This window comes from Ictidomys tridecemlineatus, chromosome 6, assembly GCF_052094955.1.
Source record: "Ictidomys tridecemlineatus isolate mIctTri1 chromosome 6, mIctTri1.hap1, whole genome shotgun sequence".
In the NCBI taxonomy this organism is placed as follows: Eukaryota; Metazoa; Chordata; class Mammalia; order Rodentia; family Sciuridae; genus Ictidomys; species Ictidomys tridecemlineatus.
Window position 1 is genome coordinate 83,705,386 of NC_135482.1, and position 19,839 is coordinate 83,725,224.

The following is a 19,839-nucleotide window of genomic DNA, read 5'->3' on the forward strand; positions in this document are numbered from 1 at the left end:
GGACATATTTACGTGGGAATGTGGGAAGGTCCCCTATGACCAGAGGAAAGAAAAGTAAAAAGCCCAAATTTGGTTTATAGATGGATTGGCTCAGTATTGTGAATGCAAGCCAAAAGTATATGGTGGCTTCATTACAACTATATTCAGGAAAAGAGAGTAAAGAGGAAATATTCCCTATGGTAGAGCTATGAGATTAAAACCAATCATCCTCTTTGGCGAGAAAGAGAAATGACCCAAAAGAGAATGTACATAAATTATAAGAAAGTGGCCAATGGCTTAGTTGTCTGGTCAGGGAACTAGAAGAACAGAGCCCAGGAATTTGAGGAAGAAGCCTGTAGATAGGTGTATGAAGCTCAGGTATTCCATGTGGGTAGCCACCAGAAAGCAGCTTACACAGAATAAGCACTCAACAACCAAGAAAGCAAAATGACCCATTTGCCATTCAGTTAATATTTTGTCATGGGTTCCATGACAGCTGCGATGGACACATTAATATAACAGGGTGGTAGAGATGGATATTACAAGAAAGCCCAATGGCATGGACTCCACTTGCCAATGCCCCACTAACAATGTGCCACCTCTAAACATTCTATGGTAACAACATTGAAATCCCAATATGGCACTACTCTGTCACAAAATTAACCAGCCATTTAGCAAGTTTGAATAAATGGAATCCTTCCAAACTGGGAAAGAAAGAGACAAATACATATCCAGGCGTGTGTTTTCTCTTCCTGCCTGTATAGCCTTAGACAGCAATACTATCAGGGGCTTCATCCACAGGCCTGGAAATCCACATAACAAAATATCCAACCAGGAGACCTACATCACCAGGGATAGTGATATTGAGGTGGACCCAAGACCATGGGGACCACTGATCATATCACATATTGCCCCACCCAGAAGTAGCTGGCTTTATACAATGCTGGAATAACTTAGTCAACAAAAGGCCTTTTGTCATTTATACTCATTCAAAAGGCATATTTTGCCATAGAGATTCAAGATGCAGAAAATACTGATATGTGAAGAGAAATGAATAAAGAGAGAGAAGCAAATGCAACTAACTGAAAGAGATTGAGTCCTGACAGATATCTAGTGTCTAGGTAGCCACAGTCCATGAAACCTCGGTTTCCTCACAATATGTTCCACCACCATCCTCTTTTTTTTTTCACATGAATAAACATGATTTGGTTTCCATTGTTTGCAACTGAAAGATTTTGTCTAATACAATAAATACCAAAGAGGCAAACTTACCTTCACATGAACTTTCCAATAAATAATGTAGTTGTCCCAAAATGCAAAGAGCTTATCTTATCTTAGGTTTAGACAGCTCTTCATCAGTGTGCAAAAAAAAAAAAATCTTTATAAATAGCTGAACTGAATAACCTAAAGGTCCCTTGCCACACTGAAATCCTCTGACAAATATCAGGAAAGACATGATTTGGAAAATAAAATTGTTTCACTGTTAGGGAAACACAAAATAATGAGTCTCCAGGTACTCAATAGCTTTCCAAAACAGGATGTGCAAAAGTGTATAATATTACAAGGGGGAAAATTGACAAATTCTAGTTTAGCATCTACTGAGAAAACTGGAACCATGTTTTACAATGATTTTTGCCTTATATTAATGCACTAAGAAAAGTCTAGAAGTTACGTATTTAAGGTGCATAAAAATGTAAGAGAAAAGCTTCAAATAAAGTAGCTTTTAAATTTACACTTTTATTTACTGGCTGAAATAAAAATTGAAAAAGATCTCAAAAATTTTGTTTGGCAAAGTGCTCTAGTTCTTTCTCTCCTGATAGCACTGCCAACAATGCCCTCTAGTGGTAAACTAAGTAGGCACAGAGGAGTGGAAAAAAATAAAACAAATGACCCTGTTAAACTCATTGCTAAGGTTTTCATGAAAATGTGAACTTTTACACTTCCACTTGGTAACTGAATGTTATATTTGGCAAGAAATGAATCTTTATAAAGTATCACAGCAGATATCTTAATATATAAGCATTTCAAAGCCAATTTTCCTCTTGTGGTTTTCCTGAACGTATGCCAAATAGCACATGGAAACAGTCATCTGTAATGTCTTACTGGGGCATTTCTGGGTCACCACTTCCACTGGGTACCTTTAAAAAAATACAGTCTGCTTTTATGGAGGATGAAATCATTCTCCCCTAAATTTCTTCTTTTAAACTCAATTACTTTCAAGAATTATAGCTTCAGACAACAATGAATGACCACTTTCAAGATCTTATCTGGATTCTGAACTCATCAACCAGATGAAGTTCCTTTCCTTGAGAATTCTTCCAACACAGCCTCAATGACTGGGACAAGCCAGTCAAATGATTGTTATGGTTATAGGAGTGAAATTTCTCTAACCCTGGCTCATCAAAGAGCTTGCCAGAGGCCTAAAGCTGTGAGAAAGAACCTAGCTTACTCTCCTTCTAATTCACATCAACCAACTGTGAGTTATAGTCTCTGGCTTAAGACATCTTTGTCTCTACAAATTATTCTTCTTTCTCTCCCCATCTTCTTTTATACTTTCTAACCATCCTGTATTCCCGTTAGTAATTAAATGTGTGTGTGAGTTTTGGATTCCTTTTGTATGAGAATACTTCCTCTGAAAGACTTTGAGTAAGATATAAGACAGTACTCTATGCTTGGAATCCTTCCATTCAAATAGGAAAAAAAAAAAAGAGAAAGAAGGGATGGGGGTGGGACACACCTTCAGATAGCTATGCTATAAGTTGATAAGAACCATTAATATTAATTCCTTTTAGAAAGACTGAAATAATCACATTCTGTGAATGCTAAATACTTGGCATTGCATTGGTAAAAAGGAATCCTCAGTCTAAGTAACATGTTTGCAAAGAACTCTTGCATTTATCAACCTTAGACAAAGCCTCATGAGGCAGCCTGAACTTCAGCACTCTTTTCTTCATTACTATGTGTGTGGCAGAGATTGAACTCGACCATTGAGCCAAATCCCTAGCCCCATTTTGTATTTTATTTAGAGACAGGATCTCACTGAGTTGCTTAGCACCTCAATGGTGCTGAGGTTGGCTTTGAACCTGCAATCTTCCTGCCTCAGCCTAGTGAGCCACTGGGACTACAGGCATGTGCCCTCCTCTCCTGGCTTCTCCATTACTATTTCTAGTGTACCATAAATACCTCAGCTTTGAAGGTCAGCTCACTAATATAAGTATAAATCCCAGTACTGCCACAAGTTGTGTGTGCTGATTGGTAAGTCATTTACACAAACTAAGAGCAATTGGGTGATAATTTCACCTATACCTTGAACTAGAAAAATTAAAAACCAAAGATGTATAGATCCCATGATAGCAGCATATGGTACTGTGCATCCCAAGGTATGCCCTATGAATTCATCCCTAACTGACTTGACCATGGAGTTCTTTTTTCTCAGAACATTTTGAGCAACCAAGGTAAAAATGAATCCATTGTCCTTTCAATCTTCAGGAAATGCTGGAACAGAGTGTTCTATAAAATTTTTCAATTCAAATTGTACCCCCTTGAATTTCCTCAGTCACAGTAGCCTCATTTCAAGTGTTTGAGAGCCACAAGTGCCAATGGCTATCTTAAAGAACAGTGCAGAACTGAACATTCCAACAAAGCATTCTATTGGACAGCAATAGCCTAGGGTTTTCCTCATAATAGCCAAACTTCAGCCATTAAGAAACCAGAAAAATAGTACTTAATAATAGAGAAAACTGTTAAGCAACATTTCAGCAAAATGATCAAAGATAATATCCCCAGTAATAGACAAACAGACACCATGTACCCCGTGTTGTGCAATCCTGAGAAGACCACAACATCTCATATGTGATATTTCTACCAAAAATACATAACCCGAATCTAATCATTAGGAGACACTAGACACAAATAGAAGAATATTCTAAAAAAAATGATTATTTTCTAGAAAATAATATACTTAAAAAATACTATACTTTTTAAATGTCAAGGTCATGAAAGATAAAGGTAAGGTTAAGGAACTGCACCATATGAAAAAAGACTAAACAGACATGACAACTACACACAATACATATCTTTGATTGGATCTTGAGCAGGGAAAAGAATAACTTCAAAGAGACTTACCGAAACAATTGGTCAAATGGACTGCAGGTCATATAGTATTCTGAAAATGTCAAGTTTCTTGATTCTGATCATTACTAGTGTGGTTATGTAAGACAAAGTTCTTCATCTTAAAAAATACATACTAAAGTATTTAAGAGCAAAAGAACATTCTCTGGGTTCCAATTAAGACGGAGAAAGCATACCCTGTGTTACTCACCTTTTCATCACTATGACTAAAATACCTGACAAGAAAATTAGAGAAGGAAAGATTTATTTTGGTCTATGATTTCACAGATTCAGTCCATGGGTCTTCTGGCTCCATTGTTTTGGACCCAAGAAGAAGCAGGAACATCATGGCAGGAAAGAATGGCAGAGAAAATCACAGACAGAAGGCATTGAGAACTGATCTATAGGATGGACCATAGTCCAAGTCCCAGACTAGTCACTGAATGTCACACACAGGACATTGAAAACATAATCAACAGAAGGCGGAGTAGCAACTTGTAACCTAAACCTTAACTTGTCAATTTCCTGCCGAATTAACAAACAAAAAAAAATTTCCATAGGATTTGTCAAGACCTGGAGTCTCATAACATAACATCCAAAATGACTCACTAAATGAAGATAGATCAATAAATTTATCCCATCAGAACATTAAAGATTTTAAAAGATTTTTTTTTTTAATTTGAGGCTAAAAGACCTACAGGTCAATATTATAGGTCTCACTTTTGTGTCACTGGAGTTCCAAGGGGAGAAAGGAGAATTATAAGGAAAGAAACTTGAAGAAATAAACGGGTAAAAATTCCCTAAGTTGACAAAAGGCATAGACTTGCATTTTCAAAAGGCTTAGTAACACCCAAAGAGAATAAATTCAAAGAAATCTACACCCAGATAATACCATAAATGATTGAAGGCCAAAGACAACAAGAAATATCCTGAAAACAGAGAAAAAAAATGATACATGATACAAAAGGGAATGATGGCCCTCAAGATTTCATGTTTCTCATCAGAAAACATGAGTAGAAAGGTAGTGAAACACTTTTAAACTGCTGGAAGAAAATAGCTTTCAACTTAGAATTCTATATCCACTCAAAATATTCTTCAGGAAGGTAGGCAAAATAAAGACATTCCCAGATGAAGAAAGACAGGGAGAAAACACCAGCATCAGAACTGCTCTTAAAAATTACCAAAGTTTTCCAGACAGAAGAGAAATAATAGGAGTAGACATGCTTATGAATAAATCAAAGAAGACCTAGAGACCTAGAAAGACAAACTACATTTATGGGTTGAAAGACTCAGTATAATTAACATGTCATTTCTCCTTAAGCTTGTTTACAGACTTAATGAGATTCCAATTAAATCACAGCAGAATTTTTGTTGATAAAGATAAAATGAATCTAAAAATTTATGGGAATATAAAGGAGATAGAATAGCCAGAACAATTATTTAAAAAGAAAAATAAACTTGGATGATTCACAATACACATTTAAACAAAACTGTAATGTTTAGATACATAAATCAATGGAAAGTAATTTAAAAATCCAAAAACAGATCCACACAAATGTGACTAATTATTTTTAACAAAAGATATAGTAATTCAATGGAGCAAGGGCAGTTTTCTCAGCTAGGAGTTTTGAAATAATTTGATGTTCAGACAAAAAGCATATTAACCTAATTACATGTTATACAAAAATTGACTGAAAATGGTTCATGGGTTCACAGTTAGAATCATAAAACTTTTAGAAGAAAACAAGACAAAACCTTCACAGTTTGCATTTGGCAAAGAATTCTTAAATATAACACCAAAAGCACAATCCATAAAAGAAAAAAATTGATAAATTGGACTTCATCAAAATTAATAGCTTAAGCTAAGATAATATATTTGCAAATCACATATCCAAAAGGGCTTAAATATTGAAAAAGTCTCTTAATAATCAATAAGAAAATGAACAATACAATTTATATATAAGTAAAGGATTTGAATTAACATTTTTATTAAAGATAATACATAGATGACAAACATGAAAAAAATTTGCTTAACATCACTCACTGTTTGGAAAACACAAATTAAAACCACAATGTGTACTACTATACACTTATTAGAAGGGCTGAAATTATTTTGAAAGCTGACAATATCAAATGCTGGCAATGATGCAGAACAACTGGAACTCTCATAATGCCAGTGATTATGTAAAAGGGTAATCTGCTTTGGGACATAGTTTAGTAGTTTTTTATAAATTTAAGTATATGCTAACCATATGATCCCATAACCCCACCCCTAGTTATTTATACTGGAGAAACACAGAGTTACGGTCATATAAAAAGTTGTATGTGATACAGTGATTCCTCAGAAAATTTGGAATGAAACCACCATTTGACCCGGCAAACCTACTCCTCAGTTTATACTCAAAGAAATTAAAATCAGCATACTACAGTGACACAGCCACGTCAATGTTTACAGCAGCTCAATTCCCAATAGCCAAGCTATGGAACCAACCTATGGGCCCTTTAACAGAATAATGGATAAAGAAAATGTGAGATACACACACATACACACACAATGGAATATTATTTGCCATAAAGAAAAATGTAATTATGGCATTTGCCAGTAAATGGACAGAACTGGAGACTATTATGCTAAATGAAATAAGCCAGTCCCAAATAAAGCAAAGGCCAAGTGTTCACTCTGATATGTGGATACTAACATACAATAAGGGGAGGGGAGAGGAGAATAAAAGTTCATTGGATTAGACAAAAAAATGAAGGGAAGGGAGGGAGGATGGGAATAGGAAAGACAGTAAAATGAATCAGAGAACTTTTCTTTGTTCATATATGAATACACGACCAGTAACACTCCACATCATGTACAAACACAAGAATGGGATTCTATTAGAATAAGTTATAATAAGTTATATTCCACGTATGTATAACATGTCAAAATACACTCTATTGTCATGTATATCTAAAAAGAACAAATAAAAAATTAAAAAGCTGTATATGAGTGTTTATAGCAACTCTATTCATTGTTGTCAAAAATTGAAATGGCAATTTCAATGTTTATCAAAGAGTTAATAAACAAACTGTAATGTCTGTATAGCATATTACTACTCAACAGCAACATAAATCAATAAATAATTTATGCACAGAAAATTACTAAATTTCAAATCTCCAATTTTTCAATTTTACCCTAGATACATTTTTAAATTTTAATAACAATAAGGCCTTGAGTAAAAAAGCATGTTGAAAAAAGTAAATATTTCAGAAAAACGGCTACATATGTATGTAGTAGAAAGGCAAGCACACAGATTGTTATAAAGGATAGACAAACAAAAAAGCAAATGGAGACAAATGTATACCACTGGTGAATCTCAGCAAAGTACAAAAAGATATTCTTTGTGCAATATTCACAACTTTTCTGTAAGATTAAAATTATATAAAAATAAAAAGTTACCACAAAAGTATATTTCAAAATACATTTCCAATAAAATATATTTTTAAGAATATCACCCTCCACATGCAATGATCTCTCTCGACTACATTGAGGCTTGAAGAGTCCATTACAATAAGCCAGGAGTGACAGTTTTCAACGTGTGCTTACTCTAATTGTTGTTTGTGAGGAGCAGGCTGTGTTTCCAATAGGATGCATGCCCAAAATATCTTGATGCAGTTTATATCATCTTCTGTTTACCACGTTTTTTTCTTCATTCACTGTTTGAAGCTTCAACCCTCAACAGAACTTGGATTAACGGATACACATTTTTTTAACCCATCAACATCTTAAATAATTCTGATAGTGATTGCTTATAATGTTGCTTTTAGTTAAAATCTTTAATCACATACTATTTATATGCCATGTCTTCTCTCTCACCTTTACATTATTTGATTTTGTCTACACAATTGAAATAATCTCATCTTTTCCCACATTTTCATCCTAGACATCATGTCGTTCCTAAAGCACAGTTTAAATCAGGTTTATGGATTTTCCTGCTATGATCCAGAGTCTATGCTAAGATTGGGAAACTGTTACTATGAGGATTCAATCCCTACTGTCACAAATTCTGGTTCAGAGGAAAAGACCTCATCTACGAAACAGACAGAATAATGGAGCACATTCATCAAAGTACTTAGAAAAGTGCTAAGGATATGTTTGACACATAGCAATCACGCAATAAACAGAGCCACTAATACAATTATACCTGAGTGCCAAGGACATGGTCATGAACTATCATTATTCTAATTCACAAGGATGGTGAATTTAAATCATTTTTAAGCCACCCAAAGAGTCAGGGAATCTTGAACAGAGTCCAAATTCTGAAGTTTGTTTACCTAGATCTCCCATACGGGAATATGATTTTCCAAATAAAATAAAGTGTGTCCTTTTAATTTTATCATCTGTTTCCAATATGCTTTTGAAAATGTTTCCTTAATGAATTTCAGCAGAAGACGATCCCCATTTTCTTCTCAATCATGGGGTTTTTGTAGAGGAGGTCAATGACATAATTCCTGCATGCTATTTTACTAAACCGAGCCCTATAATCCTTGCCAGCACTCACAGCTTGGATGTTTTCTCTTTTCCTTCCAATAGTCATACATATTTATTGACATTAAATGAAGCCTCTTCTTCAACGAAATGAATTATGAATATTATACATCCAAAAATAATAGCTACAATGAAAGGGCAGGCTGGAAAATAAGACTAAAAACTCTCAACACCCTAAGGATTTGAAAAATAAAATGACATTATGTTTTTCTGAATCTCAATGTTAATCTCTCAAAGAGTCCCCTCAAAAGCCTGGAGGATCAGGATAAGAAACAAAAACTAGGATCCATTTCCAAATATGTCCAGAAAAAAATATGTTCTCCTAAAGCTGCCAGGATACATGCAAAACAAAGCTTTTTTTTTAATCTCATATTTTAGCCTTTTTGATGCAACCCAGAATATTCTTAAAAAGAGAAAGGCTGCTCTTATAAACAGGAGTGTATAAGATTCTTGCTGTGCTGTGGTGCGGAAGTCACAGAATGCCAAGCTCTAAACTGAGCACCACCTTGTAACAGACTGTGTGAGTCACACAAGGAATTTAATCACTTTGGATTTTAATTTCTGGAGCTATAAATGTTAGGGATAATAACATCTATTCTTGCTTATATCAATAAGTTGTTACTGAAAGTAAAACTAGGATTTATGTAGCAATGTGAAAACTGCCTTCTACTTCACAAGCATTATTTTATTTAGTTACTATAAAAACCTGTGGACAAGCCATTCTATTCTTACTATTATTATATTCTGTTGGACAAACGAGGAGGCTGAATTTTTAACAAACCTGCCTAAGATCAGAGAAAGCAGTGAAATGGGATTCAACCCACATTTCCTAACTATGGCTTTGCTTATAAATTCTTTGAATGCAAAGACATCTTCTGAACATCATATTCTCAAGAACAAGCATGATCCAGGCGCCTGGTAGGCACACAGTGAACCTACAAAGCTTTGGAGGGAACCTAAGTACCACAGTGGGAGGCCTGGCTTACCCACAGTCCATCCCAAGAGACATGATAAAAGCCTGTTGCTTCAATTTAAATTAAAATCGGCAGCAGCTCAGGAGACTAAGGCAAGAGGATTGCAAGTTCAAAGCCAGTATGGGCAATTTAGCAAGGCCCTAAGCCACTCAGGGAGACCCTGTCTCTGAATAAAAAATAAAAAGGGCCAGAGATGTCAGTTAGTGGTTAAGCACCCCCATGTTTAATTCCTGGTACCAAAAAAATTAAATAAAATAAAGTCATACTGAAGGAATATTCATCCTCTTCGTCACTTTTGGTCCTATTTTAGAATATATTTATTCGGTTGTGAAGGATAAAGAGCTACTATTGGGGTAAAGAACAAATCTTTCTAATGGAAGAATTCCAAATAACATTTGTGGATTCTCCCCTCCAGAAGGTAGAGCTTGACCTTGGGATGGGTGTGATGATTAATTTTACGTGCCAGCTGGGCTACTGGATGTCTAAATGTTTATTCAAATGTTATTTTGGATGTTTCTGTGAGGATGTTTTTGTATGAGATCAACATTTGAATCTGTACGTTGAGTAAAACAGCTTGTTCTCCCTTATGTGGTGGGCCTCATCCAATCAGAGGAGGCCTAACAGAACAGCAAATCCACACTTCCCTGAGTAGGAGAAAGCTCATTGTGGAGTAGGAAAGAGCTCTTCCTGCTTGCACTATGACTTTGGTTTTTTTCCTACCTTTAGACTCAAACTGAAATGTCCTCTGTACCCGGGTCTTGAGCTGCCAGCCCTCACCATGGTTCCCTGCATCTCCTTTTTGCTCACTACCCTGTAGATCTTGAGACTTACCAGCCTCCATAAACATGTGAGCCGATGACTTATAATAAATGGTGTGTGTCTGTCTGTCTGTCTGCTTCTCTGGGCAATCCTGATTAATACAGTGGCCTATACTTAGTGACTCACTTCCAAAGAATAGTATAGGAAAAGAGAAAAATAGTAACTCCATAGTGGAGAAACCTGTTACAAGGTGGTGCTCAGTTCAGAGCTTGGCATTCTGTGACTTCCGCACCACAGCACAGCAAGAATCTTATACACTCCTGTTTATAAGAGCAGCCTTTCTCTTTTTAAGAATATTCTGGGATACATCAAAAAGGCTAAAATATGAGATTAAAAACAAAAAGCTTTGTTTTGCATGTATCCTGGCAGCTTTGGGAGAACTTATTTTTCTGGACATATTTGGAAATGGATCCTAGTTTTTGTTTCTTATCCTGATCCTCCAGGCTTTTGAGGGGATTCTTTAAGAGATTATCATTGAGATTCAGAAAAACATAATCCAGGTGATAAAGGTTCATGTCACCAGTGATGTTATATAGATATCAGATGCATTAATCCTGAAGATTGCATTTTACTTCTGTGGTCTTCTCCCAAACTCAGTCTCAGTGTAATCATGAGAACATCAAACAAAATAATCTGATGATCTGTGGGAGATAATCTACAAAATATGGTCAAGGTCATAAAAATAAGAAAAGCTTGAGACTGTCACAGACCAAAAAAGATGAAAAAGTGGCAAGTAACTATAATGTCTGTAGTGGATCTTGGGTTGGGATCCTGAAGCAGAAAGAGGACATTAATAGAAAAACTGGTGGAATCCAGATAAAGTGTGGCATTTCCTTAATACGATGTTGCTTTCTTAGTTTTGACAAAAGTTGCATGGAAACTTGCACATCCGATAATGGAGGGATGGGATAAGGGAGATGGAGGAATTCTCTATACTGTGTTGGCAACATTTATATAAACCTCAAATTATTTCAAAATAAAAGGTAACTTTAAAAAAGGAATCAAACATAAACTTCAAATTTATTGAATAGTGCATACCTCCATAAAAAGGAATTCATTTCCACCTTCACATGAGACTTGGAGTTGGAAAAAAAAAGAAACAAAAATAAAATAAAATAAACAAGCTCTGAAGCTGCTCCTCTGTCTCTGGGATCCCAGACACTCTTTCTGCTTCTTTCCACACCACAGCTCCACTTTCCTTGCTAAAGACCAACTTCCTTAGTCAAGTTCTTTAGTTACATTGCCCAAGACAGATGCCTGTAAATGGCTCCCTTGTCTCACATTACTTTCAAATCCAGGTCTATATGATCTCTCATTTCTAGTTCCTTCTGCCATCTAACTGCATTTCTGCATCTTTAGTGCAAAGTCTTGAGAAAGCAAATTGACTTCATTGAGCAACATCAACAGACAGTTTCCCATTGATTTTGATGGTCATTCCTGTTTCAATCAAATGGATTCTTTTGGTACAAATATGACTGCATAGTCCACCATAATCCTTGATTTCTGGAGGCTATGTATAAAGGAGTAATTCCAAAGAAATGATTACCCCAGCATTTGTCTATGATGTTACTTCTGCTTAATGGTATCTAAAGCATTGTAAACCCAAATTATTTTTAAAGGCTTTGTTGGTTATGGTAAGAAATACTGAGGCAGAAGAAAAGGTTAAAATGAATGGGCAGGAAAGTTGGACTCCTTCAAGGTCAGGTTTCTATTCAGCAGGGCACAAGTCAGGCCTCATCAAGGTCAGGGTGATTCCTGTGTAAGCAGAATACACTGATAGGGAAACATCTGCTGTCTTATACTTGGAACCCAAGCAAAGAAAAAGGGGGCACAGCAACCTGTTTGGTCCAAAGAACCCTTGAAAAGCTTGGGAACACTGAGTGCCTTACCCAGGATTGGGTCAGGGGTTAGCTCCTTTAACCCTAGATCCATAGAAACTCCTAGATAATAGCCACTCTTGGGACCCCTCGCCTTTAGGATCTTTGCTCTTTTTCTTTCTATTACTCTAATAACTCCTGCTACTTTGCTCTCAACTTTGTGTCTGTGGATTTCATTCCTCTAATTCATAAGCAAAGAACTCAATCCCACACTTCGTGCTATAATACTTGGAACTGAATGAAGGAGAGAAAAAAAATCTTATCACATGTTGTCTTTCTCAGAGGGTTGAAAAAAAATCTCTGGAGAACTTAAAGGGCTTAGAAGAGAAAAATCTGTATTATTTGGGTTATATCTAAGGTGATAGAATTATACAAGGTTTTTCATTAACTTATCAAAAGTAATTAATGTCTCCTGACTCTGAGTTGTTCTTGTTGCTAAGAGAACACATTTTGCAAGGACATAAGAAGATATACTGATCTTATAAAGTTCTAAAGATAATAAAATCTTTGAATTTTCTCCCATTTGTGCATATTATTCTTTGTGAGAGAATCAAACCCTCACACCCGCACTGAAATACACTCCATGATAAAAAACCCACTTCTTCATCTAGGCCTTCAGTTCTTTGCATTATTACAATTTTCTTCCTTATACTAAGCGGCAATCTCTTCTCCTGATATAGACACTGACTGGTGCTAGTTTTGTCCTCCAGATTTAAACAGAGAATATCTATATGACCATCCGGTAGCCTCCCAGATACCTATGTGCATAAGGAATTATATTGCAACATTATTTGAAAAAAGAAACAAGAGCCTAGATACTCACCAACTAAGATATTGTTGTTCCATCTATAAAAGGGTGTTTGTATTAATGAGTTCTGCGGCTCAACAAATACATTTTCTCTCATACTTACCACACTCCTTTGCAGTTAGATTGGGACCTGCTGATTAGTTTAGGCCAAGGCATAGTGAGAAAAATAACCATTGTTAATTCTGGATCAAGATAGTTAAAAACTAATCAGCCTCTTCCATCATTTCCTTTCCCTTCATCAATGACCATCAGGTCATGTGTCAAAATAAAGCATTCACAAAATCCCTCAGTCACCACAAGAGGGAGAGCTGTGAGTAATTTTTTTTGTTTATTTTTCTAGGGTGGTAATGATGGAGCTGGAGATATGCCCACACATTTGAAATCTACTTAAGAGATAGAAATTGGAAGGACTGAGTAATTGAATGGATTGTGTGATTAGAGGGAAACCCATAGCTTTAAATTTATAAAACAGAAAAAAAGATCCAAGATAAAGTTTTTGCCTCCTACCTAATAAAAAGAACAATTAAAACCACACACACACACACACACACACAAAGGAAAGATATACTAAAGACAAAAAAACAAAATGGAAAAATCAACGAAATAACAACAAATTAGGAAAAATGCCTATTTGAAAAAGAATAATAAAATTTATGAAACTCTTGCTAGGTTCTTGAAAGAAGAAAGAGAGAACACATACAGTAGTATCGGAAAGAAAACCAGGAATATCACCACAGCCCTACATACATTAAAAAGATAGTAAGGGAGAATTTTACAAAACATTGAGCAATAAAGAACTTAGATAATATAGACAAATTCCTTGAAAAATGTGTACTACTAAAACTACTATAAGAAGAAACAGAAAAATCTGAATAGGCATAACTCTATTAGAGAAATTAATTATAATTAAAAATCTTTCCACAGAGAAAATGCCAAGCTGTGGGGGCTTCACTAGTGAGGTAATAGTACCCATCCTATCTAAGGTCATTCAGAATATATAGGAGGGAACAATTCTCAACTCATCTTTTAAGGCCAGTATTACCCTGAAACCAAAATCAAAAGTATTAAAAGAAATACTAATATGCCTTTTGAACATAAATGTAAAATTCTTTCATAAAGAAATAGCAATCTGAATTCAACAATAGGTCTGGAAAGACATTGACATGTGCTGTCAACTCTCCTACTTGAACTTGTGCTGGAGATCCTGACCTAACAACCTGAAAAGCAAAAGAAACAAAACCACACAAAAAGAAGAGTAAAGAAACTGTCTTTTAATAAATAACATGATTGCCTATATGGAAAATCTAAATAAGTTTGCCAAAAAAAAAATTAAGTAAGCTTAGTGATATCACAAAATGTATGTGTCAATTGCTACGTACAAGTAATAACAAATGTGGAACTTGAAACTTAAAAATAATATTTACAATAGCATTAAATATGTGAAATACTTAAGAATTTATCTCACAAAGATTGTGAAAGACTCAAGCAAAGACTACAAAATGATATATTCAGAAAAATTAAAGCAAATCTAATTAAATCTAGAAATATGTCATGTTCACAGTTTGGAAAACATGATATTGTTGGCAAATCTCCCCAAATTGATCTACAGATTCAGTATAATTCTAATCCAAATTTTAACTGATTTGTATAGAAATGCAGAGAAACTAGAAAGGCGAATACTGTTTGGGAAAACAAAACAAAATTGTAATTTAATGTTATATGATATCAGGACATACTATAAAGCTAGAGTATTGAAGATGCTGTAGTATTGGCATAAGAATAGACATACAGATCAAAGGAAGAGTGTGAAGTCTAAAAAGCAACCTACTTATATATAAACCAATTAATTTTTGTCAAAGTTCCCAAGATGACTCTATGCAGAAAAGATATTTTTTCCACATGGCATTGGAACAATTGAATGTGGATACATGGAAAATATATCACCCTCAACCTTTACTCTACAGGTCCTGTAAAAAAAAAAAAAACAAACAAAAAAAAAAAAAAAACTTCAAATGGTGCTCGCTTCCTCAGCACATATACTAAAATTGGAACGATACAGAGATTAGCATAGCCCCTGTGCAAGGATGACACACAAATTCATGAAACGTTCCGTATTTCTGCCATGAGGGAAGAAAATATTAGAAGAAGGAAAAAATCTCCCATGCTCTTGGATGGGCAAAATTAATATTGTCAAAATGGCCATACTACCCAAAGTGCTAAACAGATTCAGTGTGATTCCAATTAAAACCCCGATGTCATTCCTTGTAGAAATAGAAAAATCAACCATGAAATTTGTTTGGAAAAATAAGAGACCCAGAATAGCCAAAGCAATCCTTAGCAATAAGAGTGAAGCAGGAGGCATCACAATACCAGACCTTAAACCATACTACCAAGCTATAGTAACAAAAATGGCATGGTATTGGCATAAAAATAGACATGTAGACCAATGGTACAGAATAGAAGACACAGAGACAAACCCACATAAATACAGTTATCTCATACTGATACTGACGGTTACCAGTTATATTGATGAAGTCCTACTTCCCCAAATAACACCAGAGAAGCACGCCAAGGCAAGGGTAGAGTAGAAAGTAAGAAGCTTTATTTAAAGGATAGTTGAACGGACTTCTTCCAGAGGAAGAAGAGGATCCAAAAGGTAGAATCTGTGGGATGAGGAAGTCCCATCTCTTTTATACATCTAAAGTTTTCTTTATTCTTCTACACTATTCCTTCTTGTTCATTTCCCTTCATCCCATATATGTGACTAAGCGATTCCCATGGGAAAGCCAAAAGGTGGTAAACAGGTGGGCTGAAGGGGCTGGAGAGGTGTGATCCAGGCAGAAAGGGGGACCTGGGGTGAATTAATTAGCAGTTCCCTGTCTGCTCAATATGCCAGGCTTTGGGGGACATTAACTTTTCAATCTCCCACAGTGGAGTCTTCAACCTTTTGGACCCAAACCAGTTTGGTCTGTTTTTCTCAACTTGGCTCCAGTTATATATCTACACTGAATACCTATTTTTAACTCTGGCTTCAATACTAGACAAAGGAGCCAAAAACATATATTGGGAAAAAGATAGCCTCTTCAACAAATGGTGCTGGGAAAACCAGAAATCCATATGCAGCAAAATGAGATTAAACCCCTATCTCTCACCATGCACAAAACTCAACTCAAAGTGGATCAAGGACCTAGGAATTAGACCAGAGACCCTGTGCCTAATAGAAGAAAACGTAGGCCCAGATCTTCATCATGTCAGATTAGGCCCTGACTCCCTTAACAAGATTCCTAAAGCACAAGAAATAAAACCCAGGATCAATAAATGGAATGGACTCAAACTAAAATGCTTCTTCTCAGCAAAAGAAACAATCAGGTGAAGAGAGACCACACATTTTGGGAGCAAATTTTTGCCACATGCATGTCAGATAGAGTACTAATCTCCAGGATATATGAAGAACTCAAATAACTTAACACCAAAAACACAAACAACCCAATCAAAAAATGGTCTAAGGAGCTGAACAGACACTTCTCAGAAGAAGATATATAATCGATCAACAGATATATGAAAAAATGTTCAACATCTCTATTAATTACAGAAATGCAAATCAAAACTACTCTAAGATTTTTCTCAGTTGTTCTCATGCCAGTCAGAATGGCAGTTATTAAGAATACAGAAAACAGTAAGTTTGGTGAGGATGTGGAGGAAAAGGCACACTCATACATTGCTGGTGGAATGGCAAATTGGTGCAACCAATCTGGAAAGCAATATGGAGATTCCTTAAAAAACTTGGAATGGAATCACCAATTGACCCAGCTATCCCACTCCTCAGTCTATACCCAAAGAACTTAAAATTAGCATACTATAGTAGCATAGCCACATCAATGTTTATAGCAGCTCAATTCACAGTAGCTAAACTGTAGAATCAACAAAAATGCCCTTCAATTGATGAATAGATAAAGAAACTGTGGTATGTATACACAATGGAATATTACTCAGCATTAAAAGAGAATAGAATTATGACATTTGCAGGTAAATAGATGGAGTTAGAGATTATTATGCTAAGTGAAGTAAGCCAATCCCAAAAAAACAAAGGCCGAATGTTCTTTCTGATAAGTGGATGCTGCTCCATATGGGGGAAGTAATGGGAAAAAATGGAGGAACTTTGATTGGACAAAGGGGCAGGAGAGATGAGGTAGGGGCATGGGGTCAGGAAAGATGGTAGAATGATATAGACATCATTACCCTGGGTACATGTATAACTGCACATATGGTGTGACGCTACATCGTGTACAATCAGAGAAATGAAAAGTTGTGCCACAATTGTGTACAATGAATCCAAATGCATTCTGCTGTCATATATACCTAACTAAAATAAATAAATTTTAAAATATAACTCAAAATGGATCATAGGCTATAGATAAAAGCAAACTTATGACTCTAAGTAAAATAGAATATTGTTTTACCTTTGGTTAAGCAAATATTCTTAGATATGCCACAAAGATCACAAAAGAAAAAGATAATTTTAAAATTGATGAAATGGGTTTCATCAAAATTGTAAATATTTGCTCTTAAAGAGATGTTAAGAAAAGAGGGAATCCACTAACTGGGGGAAGTGTTTGAAAAGCATATATCTCATAAATGGTCTATATTCAGGATGTGTAAAAAACCCTTACAAGTCAATAAGAAGAAAAACATCCCAATTAAGAATATAAGCAACTGGGGCTGGGGATGTGGCTCACTCAAGTGGTAATGCGCTCGCCTGCCATGCGTGGGGCGCTGGGTTCGATCCTCAGCACCATATAAAAATAAAATAAAGATGTTGTGTCCACTGAAAACTAAAAAAAATAAATATTTAAAAATTCTCTGTCTCTCTTAAAAAAAAAAGAATACAAGTAATATTGCCACATACCTTTAAAGCAGCTAAATTTTTTTAAGTGACAATACCAAATACTGGCAAGAATGTAGAGAAACTGAATTTCTTCTAAATTTCTCATGGGAAGGTAAACTGGTACAGCTATTCTGAAAAATAGTTTGGCAATTTCATATGATGTCAAACATACACTTAGCATATAACCCAGCTGTCATACTGTTGGGCATTTTTCCAAAATAAATGAAAACCTACATTCCCTCAACAACCCACCCATGTATATTCACATCTGATTTATAAACAGCCAAGTTCTAGAAACACCCCAAATGTCCTTCAATGGAAGAAGGTTACAATTGTGGCACATTGTCAGCAATAGAGAAGAGCTCTTCATAGACAAAACTTGAGTGAATCTCAAGGGAACTGGGCTAAGTAAAAATCCATTCTCAAAAGGCTATATATTACATCATTCCATTTGCATAGTATTCTCAAAACAATAAAACTATATATATATAGAGAAAAGATTACTGGTTGCTAGAAGAACAGGGTCAAAGGACAAGGTGGGATGAGTAATACAATAAGGAGGAGTTCTTTTTTGATAACAGAATACTTTGGTATCTTATGGAGGGCACACAAATTAATGCATGGGATAAAATTACATGGAACAATATACACATTTACAAACACCCACATATATAAAATGAATCCTGATTCTGTCAAAAGTGAAAACTGAATGAAATCTGTTAATAGTAACATTAATGAAAATGTCCTGGTTTTGATACTGCACTTCAATATATAATATGTCATCTTCAGAATGTTAGGAGAAGATATATGGGTCCCTTTGTACTTTTGTCTAATTTACCATGAGTCTATAATTATTTAAAAATAATAAGGCATTATAAAAGGCTAACAAAGGACCTGAAAACACTTCTTCAAATAATACATACAAATAACAGATAAGCACCTTACAAAATGCCAAATGTCATTACTCATTAGGGAAATGCAAATTAAGCCGCAATGAGATACTGCTTCTATATGCATTAGGATGGCTAAAATTTAAAAAAGAATATCAAGTGTTGACAAGGATATGGAAGTAGCTGAGTATCTCACACATTGCTGGAGGTACAGTTACTTTAGGAAATAATTTGGCAGTTTCTTTAAAGTTAAAGAAACATGCTCTTACCATATGACCTAGTAATGCAACTCCTAGGTTCTTATTCTAGAAAAATAAAAACATATGTCCACATGAAGCCTTGTATGTGATGAGAACATAGCAGTTTTATTTCCAAAAGTCACAAACTGGAAACAATTCAATATACATCAACAGAGAATGATCAACAATCATGACACACCCATTCCACAAAATAACTCAGCAGTAAAATGAGTGAATCTTAAAAACATTATGCTGAAAAAAAAATTATGGTGGATGAGCAAAAGAATTCAAACACAGAAGAACACAGATTGCATGCTTCTACCTATGGGGGAAAAATGGGAAAATCAAGTTTAACCTATAGCAATAAAAATTGGTGCTTGCCTAGGACCAGGGGTTGGAGGAGCAGGAGAGATATGGGAAGGAGAACAGAAGAAATTCATGGGTGACGGAAATGTTCTGTATCTTGGTTGTGTCAGTGGTGACACAGGTATAGGCATCCACAACTCACTGTACTATACATGTAAAATTTAGACATTTTAGTTTTACATATTATGTTTTAAGAAGATGGATTTAAAAGAATATAGAATATATTCTTTAAAATCATGGTATAGAATATACCATGGATTGGTATGATTGAATGGAAAGAGGTAGGTCAAAGAAGACAATGATCTTAAGTCTAAGTGACTAGTAGAATGATACTGTAGACAGACGTGTATCTTTCAGG

The 19,839-nt window shown here is 35.3% G+C and overlaps 1 non-coding gene across 1 annotated transcript; it reads left to right on the plus strand.

Moving 5' to 3' along the window:
• The first annotated feature begins 15,116 nt into the window (after window positions 1-15,116).
• On the plus strand, window positions 15,117-15,220 carry LOC120888841 (U6 spliceosomal RNA). The gene has a single exon (XR_005732512.2). It is a non-coding gene; the product is annotated as a U6 spliceosomal RNA (small nuclear RNA).
• Window positions 15,221-19,839: the final 4,619 nt, after the last annotated feature.